The sequence below is a fragment of the Tachysurus fulvidraco genome, chromosome 5 (assembly GCF_022655615.1).
Source record: "Tachysurus fulvidraco isolate hzauxx_2018 chromosome 5, HZAU_PFXX_2.0, whole genome shotgun sequence".
Taxonomy (NCBI): domain Eukaryota; kingdom Metazoa; phylum Chordata; class Actinopteri; order Siluriformes; family Bagridae; genus Tachysurus; species Tachysurus fulvidraco.
This window is the reverse complement of record NC_062522.1, coordinates 15,051,982-15,068,310: the sequence shown is the minus strand read 5'-3', so window position 1 is coordinate 15,068,310 and position 16,329 is coordinate 15,051,982. Positions and strand designations below refer to the sequence as shown.

The following is a 16,329-nucleotide window of genomic DNA, read 5'->3' as shown; positions in this document are numbered from 1 at the left end:
TCTCTCTCAGGTGTTGAGTTACAACAAACCCCTGAGGGGCTGGATTTACACTCCTTAACCAATCAGAGGACAGAGCGACCCATTCAGTTCCTGCACAGGTAAGTATAACGAGGATGAGTCCGCCTAGTGTTACTGAGCCTTAAGAAGCATTTGTGTTTATTTGAAAAACGAGGCAGACAGACAGACTGGCATCAGAGCAGTCATAAAGATAATGGAGATAATGTGAAATTGTGTGTGTGTGTGTGTGTGTGTGTGTGTGTGTGTGTGTGTGTGTGTGTGTGTGTGTGTGTGTGTGTGTGTGTTTTAACTGATTGCAACCCACCATGTAATAGTGTTTACTGATATTTCTAACTCACTAACCTTCCATCATACAGATGTTATTTTTAAACTCGTCTATAAATGACTTGTACATCTCACTGATAATCAGAACTTCCTTTTTGTAGTTTCCCAATAATTGTTGTTTTAATAGGTTTTAATAAGTCACTTTTAGCCAAGGCGATTTATTTTTCAGTTTCTTTCATGTTTTGCTTTCGATTTTCAGATTTTTAAATAAATTTAAATATATTTAAATAAAACAATTAATTTAAGTTTTTAATGTACTGAAGCATAAATTAATGCAATACTACTACTACTACTACTACTACTACTACTACTAATAATAATAATAATAATAATAATAATAATAATAATAATAATAATAATAATAATAATAATAATAGTTGTTTAATTAATATTAATAATTAACATTAATATTACTGTTAGAATTAATATTAATATTAATATTGACTGAGGTTAGCAGCTATTTAAGCTTAAAAGCTTAAAAATCCTACTGGGAGCATTTAGAGCACACACAAATCTTATTTACCTATGGCCTTTTGCACATAATATAATTCACACAAACACTCATTGTAAATCATCTGCACCACACACTTTTTGTTTACACAATTAATCTCACGGAAAACACACTCATTACTCTACATTTTAGTAAATAGATTAAAGTTTTGCTGTTTAAAAAGGGACATAACACAACGATCATCCTGTATAAAAAGTGCCAAATTCACGTAACATACAACTGAATCTATCAAACTTTAAGGACACAGGAGCTGGAGTGATCAGTGATCACTGATTTTAGAAGAGGCGTAATAGAAAGACCATCTGGTTGCTATGGAATATCACTATGGTGATGTAAACTAAAGTCATTTGAGTATTGTGTCATTCAGAAGTGACTGTGGCTCATTGTTCTAGACAGACAGACAGAAGATTAAACACACAGAGATTATGAGAGACAGCAAGAGTTGGAGAGAAAGCTCTCTCATGCTTTGTGTTTGTGTGTGTGTGTGTGTGTGTGTGTGTGTGTGTGTGTGTGTGTGTGTGTGTGTGTGTGTGTGTGTGTGTGTGTGTGTGTTTGTGTTTAGCCAAGCTCTGCATAGATGTGATCTTTTTCTATTTACTGCAACATTAGAACTACAAATGGGGTGTTCATACATGAGGGATGAACAGACAAATGAACCCACGAAACATCATACACATGCACACACACTACACATGAATAAACATGTAAGCGGGAAACACAGCGTCATATGCCATCAAATTTAAAATCTGTAATTAAACTCAGTGATGGGGTGTGGTGTGATATGTTACCACACCAAAGTTGATTGATTTATTAACAATGGTGGCTCAAACGGTTAAGGCTCTTGGGTTGTTGTTTGGAGGATCACTGCCAAACTGCACAGTCGGGCCCTTAAACAAGGCCCTTAAATCTCTCTGCTCCAGAGGTGCTGTATCATGGCTAACCCTGCACTCTGACCCCAACCTCCAATGCCATATATGCGAAGGAAGGATTTCACTGGGTTGTAATGTATATGTGACAAAATAAAAGCCTCTGTTCTAACATGACATCCTGAAGAATTTTATTCCTCTTATATGACTGCATTTCCTAACCTTTCCAGATTTTTTTATCAAGAATTAAAGACTGTATTGTCTGAAATAAAAGTTGTTTCCTGTTATCATTTCAGAGCAGGGCAAGGTTTTAACACGAGATTTAGGTATATGAGGAAGTGAAGAACAAATTTAAAAGTTGCTGTAAAGTGATGTGACGTGGTAGAAATGATCAACTTTAGAGCGAATTAAGGAAAGTCCTGGTATGTGAGTAGTTTCATTCTTGCCAATATTTGGGTATTGTATTTGTAGCAGAATCAAATGTCCAGAGAGTGGACTTGGATTTGATTAAACTGGTCTCAGGAGTCTAAGCTAAGCACTAATCCTAACTATTAACCAATAACCTACCCAATACTTCACACCATGAAACATCACATCAACAAACATCCAGGGCATTGAACACTGAAACACTGGATTTTGCCTATACTATACCCAGCAGGTTTTGCCTCAACTATACCCAACTACATAGGAGAAAGTATATCAGGTCTAGCTTATCACTGTGGACTTTTTGGTTCTTTAAGAAGTTTTTCAGGCTCAGGACTACATACATACTAATGTACGTATATAGACTAGGATTTTGCAGTGCAGTGAAATATAAGTCTGCGTTAAATCAACAGAATGTGGATTCTGAAAGAAGACTGTTTAAGGAGAAATGCACAACATCATATTTCTTCTGGGAAATAAACTACAAATAAAGCAAGCCCTAAAGGCACTATGAATTGAATCATGGTAAAAGGTATGGCCAGCATACTAAGAAGCTATAGATGAACTAACTGAAACTCTGAATTTCAGAAGTCATATCAAATGTCAACAAGAGCTTATAGCAATTTATTCGTTGTGTGTTTTTTGTTAGGAAGTTAAGGTAATACAAATGTTAACCAATCCAGTCATTTTCAATTGGATTAAACTTTATAAAATGAGTAGGGCAAATATTATATGTCATTATCTACATTTACATTACATACTGTCCAGTGTCACATAAATGAGGATGAGTTCCCTTCTGTACTGGTTCATCTCAAGGTTTCTTCTTCATATCATCTCTAGGAAGTTTTTCCTTGCCACTATCACGTCTGGCTTGCTCATTGGGGATAAAAGTTTGATATAAATAGTAACTTAATTTTAGAATTTTTATTCTGTTTCTATGCTTCGGTAAAGCTGCGTTGAGACAATGTCAATTGTTAAAAGTGCTAAACAAATAAATGAAATGAAATTAAAATATATTATAAATAAGAAAAAAATGGATATATTGATGTGGCCCCTTTATTGTGGCCCGCAAAGTCAAATGAAATTTCCACTTTGTACTTGTGTTGAATTCGAAAGCATTTCCTTAACAGTATAATTAACATAATTAACGTTCAATTAACTCACACGGTACTAAACAAAATCAATTTTTATTATTGAGTTTTTAATCATTAACACCTGACTTAACACTGAGCAAGTGATGCATTAAGTTGGATGGACACAGAACACCGTGTGTCGTTTGTCTTACACACGACAGGTGCTGAGGAACAGCAAAACACAAGCATTGCCTCGGTAACAGTAAATAGTGCAGATATAATGCATAGGACCTGGGAGAGCACTCAGGATCTATGTGTATGAGTCCTATGAACAGAAAATGTAATCAACCACAATCATCATTTCTCCAATACACGATCCAAATTGTAAACACAAATCAAAACAACAAGGACAGAACTGCAATCCAAAGAATCAAACAAAACACAGGCAAGAGTCAAGGAATAATCAGCCAGAGACATAAAAAATACAGCATTTACACAAGTAGCTCGTTTGCAAGACTTCCTAATGAGTGTTGGAAACCATGAGCTGATGTACATGTATACACTCCATATACACTCCATACACTATTTACACACCATACTGCACCTGGACATTCTAAGGACACTTTAACTCTGGACTTGCACAGCACAGTGCCATTTTATACACTATTTACACACCATACTGCACCTGGACACTTTAAGGACAATCTTTAAAAACCATAAACATTTATGTATATGTATATTTATGTATATGTATATACATTATTTCTACATAGTCTCCATATATTTCATATTTTTATATAGTTTTCTTATATAATTTAGACTCTCTTATTATTTTATTCTTATTTTATTTTTTGTTTTTTTATACTTTTTTTTTATTTTATATTTTTTATTCTTATACCGGACAGTTGCATAAAGCATTTCACTGCATATAAAAATGTACCCAGTATGTTTGTGTATGTGACAAATAAAATTTGATTTGATTTTGAATGAATGAATTGAGGACATGGAAGACTTTATTATCACCACATACACCTTTCAGCAGCGTGGAATTCTTTTCTTTGCATATCCCAACTGAGGAGGTTGGGGAGAGAGTGCTGAAGAAACCATGACATGATACAGCACGCTGGAGCAGAGAGGGTTAAGGGCCTTGCTCAAGGGCCCAACAGTGGCAGCTTCACAGTGCTTGGGCTTGAACTCTGATCCTCTAATTAACAACCCAGAGCCTTAACAACTTAAGCCAACACTCCCCTTAAATATTAAACCAGAGATGAAGCTCTGCTGACATGGAGATGCAGTATCCTAGCTGCATATTTTCAGTTTGCTGAGGGTGATTTATATCTGTAGATTGCTAAAGGATTTGGTTTTCATCCAGTCCAGTGCCTTCTGCACTGCATGTTCTTGAATGTTCATGTTCTCAAACTTCTCGAATTTTTTTCTGCACGAAAGTAAAAAAAATGTTTCTCCCATGACGTTTGCACAGGATAACACTCTGTGCTGATTAAACAGTGCAATTAGCTCACATAGAAAGGATTTTCTGTCTCTAACAACACACAGAATAACCGTGGACAGAAAGTGAACAGCCTGGCTGCTGGATATACAATGCCATAGATATAAGAATCCTATTTTGTGCAATTTCTGTGCATTATGTCAGCACATTTAGTATAAAACACACACACACACACACACACACACACACACACACACACACACACACACACACACACACACACACACACACACACACACACACACACACACAAACTCTTGTATTTATTGTAATTATGGGGTCCCCAAGTACTCACAGTAACATTCCAAATTACTTGTAAGGTCATTTTGTTGGTTGTTCTCAATCCTTTATGCATCTTTCACCCAATACAGTCTGCATTAAAAATAGAGAAGGGCTAATGAAACTAACATTCTATTGCTTCCACACACACACGCACTCACACACACACACACACACACACACACACACACACACACACACACACACACACACACACACACACACACACACACACACACACACAGAGACCCCAAGGGTGAATCTGACATAAGGGTTCTTTATAAGTTTTAAAGACAAAATGGAGCACACTGGTTAGTAGCACAAGAGGTCGCAATTTAATTTCGACTACAGACTGTGTGTGCTAATCTCTTAGTTTGTTCCAGCAAATAATTATACAAGATCTTTATAGAATCTGCCAAAAGTCATGATAAATTTTGGACATTGCAGTTAAGCAGATAATGCTGGACACTATGTGGTAGCAACCATCTGTACATAGCTGGCTGTTCCTGTGGAGGCTCTGGATCTGTTCTGGCACTGATCAGTGATGTGATCATGTGCCATTTACATAATTCCTTTTAGTACCAAATGTAATTGTTTGATTTGAGATGTTAATGCCCTACAAAAAAAAACAGAGGCAGTCAATATGGTGGATAGTGGAAGGGGTCATATTCTGAGTTGAAATCTTTAGATCAGACGTTAGTATTTATACAGGGGATGTTCTCTATGCTCTGGGCAAACCCATTCAGATCATTCAAATTACCTGCATGTGATTCATACCTCAGAGATTGCCAGATTGTCTCTTGTTGTAAATGTATATGATTTTTTTTTACTTTAAAGAACAGCATTTCCTTATAAACACAAAAGAATTTGAAGGATAGAAAATACGGACTGAAGAAACTTTTAAAATTCTGTTTTTTCCTTTTGCTCCCAGCCACAATATGATTTAACATATAAATCAAAATGCAGTTTAAAAGGAAAATGTTGACATATAAATTAGAGGAAGGCAAAAAAATATATATATTTCCAGTATTTTTGTCAGTGCAGTATTGTCTTGACTCCCACACTCAATAGTCTGGCAGTTTATAAAATAGCAATTGAAACACACATCGTATATTTTGCATGATGAAATAGCCGGAAATTGTCTAATATATTGTAGTGAAATTGTTACGCTTAAACAGGGATAAATAAACTATAAATAAAATGCTGTACTGTATGTGCTCTGGAAAGCTTCAGAAAAAGTGGCTGGATAAAAATAATTTATTTTATACTCTATATTCTTTCATACTATCATAATGTAAAGGAAACGCTGACCAAGCCTCCATCTGCTACAGTTACAGGTCACTTTAAGAAGTCAAAATTCACCAATTAAAATGTGAAGTTTTATTTTCCCATCTGGAAAAAAAAGCCAATTGTCATTAAAAAATAAAATAAAATAAAATAAAATAAAAATAAATAAATAAATAAATAAACAAATAAACAAATAAATAAATAAATAAATAAACTTTCCCCCACATCTTTGTCTTATGCTTTATTTCTGTCTCTCCTCTATATCTGTACTTTTCATTATTTCTCTTTCCAAATTTCTTTTTTTGATCTCAATATTTCTTTTTCCTTATCTCCGCCTATATCTCTTATTTCTTTTCATTTCATTCCCATCTTCTTCTATTCTCTGTCCTTTAATGAAACACACACTTCTAAGTACAAAGATGAAAAATCACAAATCCACTCATCTTTACCCGCTACAAAAAACAATAATTACCTTTTTTTTAATTCCTGTGAAAGAATATTTTCTAGTAATATTTTAAGTGCTTTTGGTTCTGTAGCAACAGCATCATTGTAGGTGGCCTTGGACGTGTCGTATTTTCCAGCGCATATCAGTTTTCAACTATTTCATGCTCTTGTATGCTGCGTGCTCAGGCCTGCTCTACACACACTCCCTGGCGCGAGACACACACGGCTGGAAAGAGATGAAGGGATCAGGGTGTATTGATGGAGCCACTCGTTATGGTGGTAAGGACCCTTCTGTTTTATGATTATGTGTGTGTGTGTGTGTGTGTGTGTGTGTGTGTGTGTGTGTGTGTGTGTGTGTGTGTGTGTGTGTGTGTGTGTGTGTGTCCTAGGAGCCCACCCTTGGAGTGTGAGTCAGTGAGACGGTATTACAGGTGGGATATGACAGGAAGAACATGGATCTTGGAAAAGAGGGAAGATAATAAACAAAACGTCTGACACACAAGGGGTTTCAGGAAAGGTAGAATAGGGGCTGTGTTTCAAAAACAACTCAGACATTTTATTCCAGTGAATCAAACTGTCATGTCTGCCCTGATTCTGTCCCGATTGACCTACCAAGCTCTATAAACCATCTACTGTCCCCTTATTTTCCTTAAGTAATCATTAACATTTCTTGTTATGATATTGCGATGACTGTTAATGGCTTTTCCTTATAACACATGTCTAGTTTGTCAATTTATAAACCATCTGTGTTTGCAGGGTACTGTGCATGTAATGCTACACACAAGGAAGCTCTTGTTCTTAACAACATTCCATGTAAACCTTATCATTTTTATAAACTTCATATTTCATGTACTGAACTCTTAAATAGATCTTAAAATGCAGTGAGAAAATGTTGATTATTTTAGCTATGGCAGAAACTGTAAAGGTTTAATTACACTCATGTGAAGGTATTTATTAACAAATTTGAGGGAAATGTTGATATTTCTGTAATCTTTTTCTTGTTTCCACAGAAACATAATGATTTATGCATGGGTGTTGTTTATAATTTATTTACAGACAAGCTGACTTACATCTGAAACAGCCATGTATTAGCTAGCTATATCATGATAAGCCTCTGTTATTAGCTAACGTATGCTCAGTATTTTCTGTTGCGCTGTTTTTGTTGTACAATTGTTATACAATTGTAAGTTGATTAAGTCCCCAGACAATATATTCACAGTTTTCTTATAGAAACATTTACATGTAATTAGCTAGAACTAAGTCACAGAAAATATACTGAGAATCGACTTGCTGTCATTTGTCAAGGTAAAAAAAACAACAAGAACAAAAATCCATTTACTGTATACTGGAACATACTGGAAGTGAGTAACATTTAGTAATTCTTTTAACTTACATTATATATACTATATTTGGCAGATGACGTTTTCCAGAGTGATTCTCAGAAGTTCTTTTGAAGTATCTAGCAATAAATACATCACTACTAGCAACTTGGAAACCATTGATTAGGTGGGTCATGACACTCATTACAGAATTCTGTTTCACAAATATAGTCTTTTAAATTTTCACTAACTCATGTACCTTTTATTCTTTTTAAATCTTTATTAGATAATCCTGTCCAGCACATGCACAAAAATCTACTCGAATCAAAACATATTCTATGGCGTTTGATGGAATAATGCTGACGTGTATTGGAACAAACTGTTGTAGACACAAGACAAATGGACATGCATGTCCTCACCCTGCAGGCCGTAACTGATATTATCGGCACTGTTCATGCACGATTTCATTTCTGTCATACAAGATCTCAGTTAAACGTGTCTGAGGTGGGTGTGCACATCACATTACACAATGATCCCGATGCCCACAGATAGCACTGCAATAGGAGATAAAGCAAAATGGCTTCAATCTTTGTTCAAATGTGGGTCACAAAAATCTAATTTTTTCAGAAACAAAAATATAAAGATGTTCAGTTTCATAGCATCATTTCGACATGGTTCAGCTTAGAAAAAAGCTTATTTTTTCAGATATAATTACTGTACATAAGACAACAAACATACACATGCATTGTTTTCCAACAATTTCTGGTAAACCTACAATTCTTTCTATATCATTGCGAAACACAACTGCCATAAATATCTGTTTTGCCATCTTTGGATAACAAGGAAAAATAAATTGCATGACTTTATACAACAGCAGCCTGTTTGGTGTTGTTTTCTGACACCTCATCACATAATACTATACAGTAGTTATAACCTCGTCCTCGTGTGCAACAATTGTTTTTTTTCAGTATCAGGGCTATTTATTCATTGTTCATATATGTTAATTCATTAAGCAGTTATTTTTTTCTACGACGACAGAGCCACAACAGGAAGCCAGCTCTGCACTATAAACAACTTGCAGAGCACAATAATACTTCTTGAAACGTAATCATGCAAACAAACCTAAGCTTTCCATTGCCAAACTCAGAGTTTTATCTTTGTGAATAGTATGGCACTATGGACAGCAGTGATCATCGCCAGACATGGCTAGATATCATAGAAAGCATTGAAAGGACATTATATGATGCTCTCTTTCCTGTTGATTGGAATGGCAGTGACGAATTGTGGGCATCTGTGAGCTTGTGTTGTGAGTTACTGTTGATCATTATTCCTGTATGTGGTCTCTGCTACTCGGTTGTGCCTCTCAGTATATCTGTTCTATCCACTACATTGTCTGCTTTCCTCTCTGCACTGTGAGTATAAGATATAAAACACTGTTTGATTGATCTAGTGCTGAGTGCTTTTTCTAGTGCTCCTATGCTATGTACCTTTGCAGTACATTGTCCTTCAGTCCTGTCCTTTGTAAGCACTGTATAAGATTTTCCCATTTGAGCCACATCTGCTATATATTAATGGTACATCCCTAGTGGAGCTTTAATCTTCACTAACCACTTTATCCTTGCCAGACAAGCAATGGATCTGGATTCTACCACATGAACACCGTCTCTGTATAGGATGCCTCACCTCTGCAGGGCATCACAATTTATGTTTACGTTTTTAAACAGAGGGAATATAGACACTGGGAGAACATGAACAGAGGCTGTGGGACAGCAACATTGTCCACTGCCCTATCACTATCAACACATTATCTTACAGTAGATGCTCTTATAGATTTGCACTTGACCTGATAAATAGTGGAGGCAATCTAAACACAATCTGGCTCTTGGGTCAACATAGATAGTGAGTGATTTTTTTAACTATAGTTATTTTAACAAGCTTCATTTGTGTTTCATTACTGGTTGCTAAAGGCTGAAGTAGTACTAATAATAAAGACATTAATGACAGTATGTTATCATGAGTATGTTATGTATCATTAACAAATGACTTAGAAGTATTACACACTTGTCACCAATTCAATAGAATACTGTATTTTCTAGACTATGCAGCACTGTAAGTCACTCCAGAGTGTAAAATGGACCCTCAATATATTGTGCAAGTCAGTATAAGGATTTAATTTTCCATATCAAATACATTTGCCAGAGTGACTTACATTTAATCTAATTTTACACATCTGTGCAATTGAGGGGTTAAGGGCGTGGAACAGGGGCCCAGTAGTGGTAGCTTGGTGGACCTGGGATTTGAACTCACAACCTTCCGAACTGTAGCCCAGCATGTTAATCACTAAGCTACCACATCCCCTTATTTGCAGTAATGTACAGTATCATATCACCCTGTAATGTAATTTAGTTTTGTGTAACACAGTTTAGTTGTCATAGTTCAGTCCTGTTTTGTCTCTTTTACTGAAGGCTTTGCTACAAGTTTGATATTAATATCTCTGTCAGGCCTGGAAAATATCTGTTCATTCATAGCCACTCCATTACACAGACAACATCCTTTGTGAAAAGAAAATAATCAAATGGATTTCTCTTGGTTCCTTGTGAATTGTAACATGTTGTTTCTTAATGGTTCCTGCTGGCTGATCTAATTTTATTCTGATGATAATCATCTACTCATTGCAGAGGGCTTTATTGAGTGCTTCGTAATATTTTAACCTTTCTGGTTCTGCTTAATGATGTTTATAAATGATTTCATTTAGTATGAGATGCATCTTAGAGGAGCATATCAGTCTATACTGTATATTTTCATTTTATTGATCATTATTAAAATTATTGTTACATAAATTATTAACTGACATGTTTTCAATAGACTGTACATTCCTATATACCTATGCAGATATTTTCTGAAAACACTTTATCCTTTGCACAATGTATCTGGACCCTATCCTGGGAACACTAGACAACAGGCAGGAATACACCCTGGATGGGACACCAGTTCACACACATACACTCATACAAACACACATTCTCTCTCTCTCTCTCGTCCCCGCTTATACCCACCCACACACAATTAACCAATCCTCTTCCATTTTTTACTGTTGCTATTCAAGGGCTGCCCTCAATTATCTATACTGTGATTATGTTCTCTGTGAAAAGAAAGGAGAAGAGCCTGCAATACAATTTCATTTTCACAGGCATTTCATGGCCTCATTGCAGACCTGAAGTGAGATCTCAATCTCGTTTGCAACAGGAAATACGTTTTTGGCCCTCATCAATTCGCCGTTCACGCCTTGGATAAATGGAATCAGACGTTCAATATGGCTACACGGCCTCTGTGGTGATATAATACATATCAGGTCCTGGCAATTAACGATAATCTTTACTGACTTCATTTGTATGGATTACAACATCCATCACTGAGATGGAGTGAGCCATTAGCATACAGCTCCAGTGATTTGCATGGATATGGTACACTCAGATCTCCAGTGTGTGTGTGTGTGTGTGTGTGTGTGTGTGTGTGTGTGTGTGTGTGTGTGTGTGAGTACAGTATGTGTGTGCAAATAACCTTTGGTTGTTATTGGCTAAGTCTAAAAAAGTATGGAGAATAGTGTGTGTGTTGCTGGTATTTCCATAGTCTTGTAGATACATTTTCATATAATGATAATGGTATTATATCAGTATTTGTTTGCCTTGCAGACTTTAATGCCTAAAAACGAAGCCTACCTATGCAGCATCTTCTCAATTGGAACTGAGGAAACCATAAAAGAAATTGAATTTCTCAAACAAGACCTCATCAATACGGACAACAATGACTGAGCCAATATCAAGTGTTAGCTGTTAAAGCAATAGCTGAAACAGAGTTAAGCTGAATTACCTTAACTGTAATTGATCAGCCCAGAGTGGAGTTTAAAGCTAATGTTGCTAATAAGTAAGGAAAGCTTATAGCATCTACTGTGCACACTGCATGCCTAAATAATCACACATTTACCTTAAACAATACTGTTTGGCCAACAAAATGTCTTTTATACTTCTAACTTTAAAGTTTATCCCAGACTTCTTAAGAAAGTTCATAAAGTAAACTACTGCATCTCTTAAAGAAGACAGAGATTTGGGCTTTGAGATTACAAATACAGTATATATACACAAGTATTTGCAGTTAAATATATTTTTATCTAGGTATTGTTCATGCTTGTAAATATTATTGTGTGTTGGTGAATAGGTTGTTTGCACAGCATTAAATTAATAATCCTTTCCTGCTTCCTTTAGTTGCTAGCTACATTAGACTCATAGCTTTGGTATATAAAAGCCTTAAATATGAGGCTCAACTACTTTTGGTATAAGGGGTTATGTTCATTTATTTATTTATTTATTTATTTATTTATTTATTTATTTATTTATTTACTTAAACGAGAACAACAAAAAATGCTGACATACAGTGTTCTATTTACTATTAACTAAGCATAGTAATAGTAATTATTATTATTATTATTATTATTAGTAGTAGTAGTAGTAGTAGTAGTAGTAGTATTATTAGTAGTAGTAGTAGTAGTAGTAGTAATAGTAATAGTAGTTTTAGTAGTAGTACTCATTCATAGTGCATTGTTATTTTTTAGGAGGATGAAAATCTTAACCAAATCACAGAGCATTATTGTAGATGAATGTAAAACTCTTCACCTTTCTAAAACTCTTTTTTATAGTTACCATAGATACACATTCTAAATTCATGCATGAAAGGGATACACATTTTAAGTATCAATATACATTAACTACAAAACTGATGTCTCTGAAACTTTGTTGTATTTACAGGAAGTTAATTCTTTCATTTATTCATTCATTCATTCATTCTTTACTTATTCATGTCCTGTTACAACATCCAAGTTTTATTAACTTTCAGGTAATGGAGTCTTAGCCTGAAGTTCTTCTATCAAAGTTTCTGGTACAATTTTAAATTCATTGTTCCCTCAGTGATTGCAAGCTGTCCAGGCCTTGCGGCAGCAAAGCAACTCGGATCATGATGCTCCCTCCACCATGTTTTCTGAAATTTGTTTTGAAAACGCCATCATTACCACGAACATATCTTTCTTAAAATGAGCAGTCTCTGCCTCTAATCAGACAGTGCGTGCCTTTTTATAGCACAATACCTGACTTTAGATATAGCCCAGTACGTACCCATTATTTTTATTTTTTCATTGAATTTGAACATGTACACAATAAAGATAAATCTGATCTGACTAAATGTATTCACTTAAGTTAATGCTTAAGCCATGCATATGCATTCCCAATATGCAACCAGTCTATTTAGCCAGCTCTGCATATTCCATTAATCCAACATTGCATACAGTAAGAGTCAGAAGTCAGTCGGAATGGTTTTAATATGCTGATCATCTCCACATTGCTAATTGGACTGTAATTATTAGTTAAACTTCAGCACAATGACAGGCCACAAGATAAACTTACAGTTGGAACCAGAGCCATATATTTTTTACTTATTGTTTATACCTGTTATTTATTTATTTATACTTCAAATTTTATTCATTCAATCATTTAATAAGGGCCTCGGGCAAGCCTTCTGAAAAATCTAACAAAATAAACTTTCAAAAAGAGCATTTCAAACATCACTGGTCATCACTGGTGGTGCTCATGTGAAGTGCCAGGTGATCAACCTTTTGTATACAGTATGTAATGAAGAACTTATCATTGGCAAATTGCAAGTGTGTTGACATATGAACATATTAGGGTCTCGCTACTAGATCTTTTTAACTGATCTATGTTACTGAGTTAAAATGTGCTCTTTTAAATACACATTGACTTTATTTACTTGTTCTACATGTCCATTTGAATGTTAAAGGGCTTTTCACATGAGAAATGCTAATTACCCCTCATCAGAGAAAGGCACCAGGAGACCAGGCAAAGCGACATGAAACAAAAAGCAGGTATGTTTGACTACAATAAACAATCTCATGGGTGCCTGTTTGACAACATGGCCTCCCAGATCTACTAGAGAAAGTTCATCACATGTGGCATCGCTATACAACTTTCATTAGTACTTACAGTATTTCACTTTTCATTGGCAAACACTTTTGTAAAAGCCAGTTAATAATTGGAATAAACGGGATACAGTAATGTTTTAGAATTAAAAGAATTTTGCAACCATCATTATTTATGTACGCATCAATTTTTGACATTGCCTATAATAAGGCAATGCTTCTCTACTAGTCTTTAAGACTTGTTTTTTTGCTATCTATGGACATGTTTGATGGTCATCTTTTTTTGTTCTTTTGAAGTTCGACACCTTTATACTTATTCAGGTTATTTAATTTATACATAACGTAATGAGTGCCGAATCATACCGGAATAGGATGGAGCACCTCTTAGATCTGAAGGGTCTGCTTTCAAGATCTTATTTACATGAATTAGGGACATCTGCAGCTTTCTTTTTTAATTAAAAAAAAAAGAAGGACAAGAAACACATTTTAATGAATGATTATCCTTCATGTGCCATCTCTCTTCCAAAAATCATAATTTAGAAAATGGCCAACTGGTGACTAGTAATCATTGCTTCAGTCATATCATGCATCATGGATCTGGTGAAAAAAGCTTACTTTTTTGACATTTCTTAAGGAAGTAACCAAAAGTAATGCGGATATGACAAGCAAGCGAGTCATCGAGTAAACACGTAAACCCTTTGATCACAAAATTCAACCCTGTGCCTTTTGCGTTGGTTTTGGGTTTCGGTTTAATTTTGAAATGACACTGTCATTCTAAGAGCAAATCATGACATCAGGATGAGAATGTTAATTACACAATTGTGTTGTAGTATTTTGGATAATTAGACAAGCAAAGAACATATTTTGCTGACATCAGAATTTACTCATGTATTTGTGTTATGTTTTATATTGTGTTATGTACTTTTGTAAGAGCTAAAGTTTCTGAGCAAAAGGTTTGTTGTGAGGTTAAGCACATACTGTGAAGTTTAATACATCAGAAATGCGCAGCTGACTCCACTAGTCCTTCCACTGTATTACTGAAACGTTAAGGTCGCAACCCTTGTTGTACCGTTCTCATCGTACCTACTCTATTTTTGCTCTATCACAGAGTTTAACACTACTTTATTATGTGAAGCGCTTGGAGCAATGTTGATGTGTTCGGGGTACTTTTCCTTGCGTTCTTTACCAGCTTGCTGTGTTACGCACTGAGCACACCAATGAACCATTACAGATTTCTCTTGTTGTGACACGTCTCCTGTGAGAGACACTCACAGGAGTGCTTATAAGGTGCTTATAAAGCTCCTGGGATAAGTGTTCACACATCTTTAAGATTAATCCCAAAGTCCAGTAACTTTGATTTGACGCTATTTACACAGTGTTCTTAACACCCAGGTTTTGAATCAGGATTTTACTCGTATTTGTGTGGATTTCTTCAGCTGAATCGGTACATCTGCACAAGTAAAGCTTTTCAGCTCTGCTCCCACTCATGACTATGAGCTCCACAGTGTCCTCTATCAGTAATAACTACTGATCCATTTATATTTATAATGGCCTGACAGAAGGAGGATACAGCCAAGGACATACTCTACAGCTGCACTGTAACATAGCCCAGAGAAAACAGAGCAGAGCTGGAAGAAAGAGCAGATGGCTTGAGATTAGTTTTATATAACTACTGTACAAGACTAACATTGAAAATTTGTAATCATCCACATAATCCAAATTATGTACATGTAATAAGAGTTAAGGTTCATAACTTGCATTTGGTTTTGGTCGGCTGATGGAAACATTTGCACCTATTTGCACCTTGCATGTAATACATTATTAGATAGCTTATTGGATACATAATCCTGTTATCAGATGGCTTTTTCCTAGAGGGAACTGGTATAAACACAAAGTGCATATCTCTGGAGTCTGGCTAACATTGTGAAAGGATCTCACGCAGGTGCGAAGCAATCAATACAGTGTGCTCATATCAGGCTAGAGCTCAGAAGAAAAGCCCCAGCCACAATATACAGCACTATCAAGAATAAAATAATAAAATAAAAATGTAGAAAATGGATGACATTTAAAAAAAAAAAAATTCTAATGATCCGACTTTTCCTATGCTGACAGCTGGCTGACATCCTACACTTGAGCTAGTTTATTTTTCTGGCATACTGTGTCGGGGAAATGAGATCCGACCACAATTCCGAAAGAGTGCAGATAATGAGAACACATAGAACTATCAGGTGTAAATGACTCATTACTCAAATATTAAATACAGGTACAGACTGTATATCATTACAAACTATATAT

General features: G+C 35.4%; 1 protein-coding gene across 1 annotated transcript in view; it reads right to left on the bottom strand.

The window, feature by feature from the left end:
• Positions 1-16,329, bottom strand: part of ptprfa (protein tyrosine phosphatase receptor type Fa) — a 196,265-nt gene that overhangs the window by 156,531 nt on the left and 23,405 nt on the right. The gene's annotated exons all lie outside the window — the stretch shown is intronic.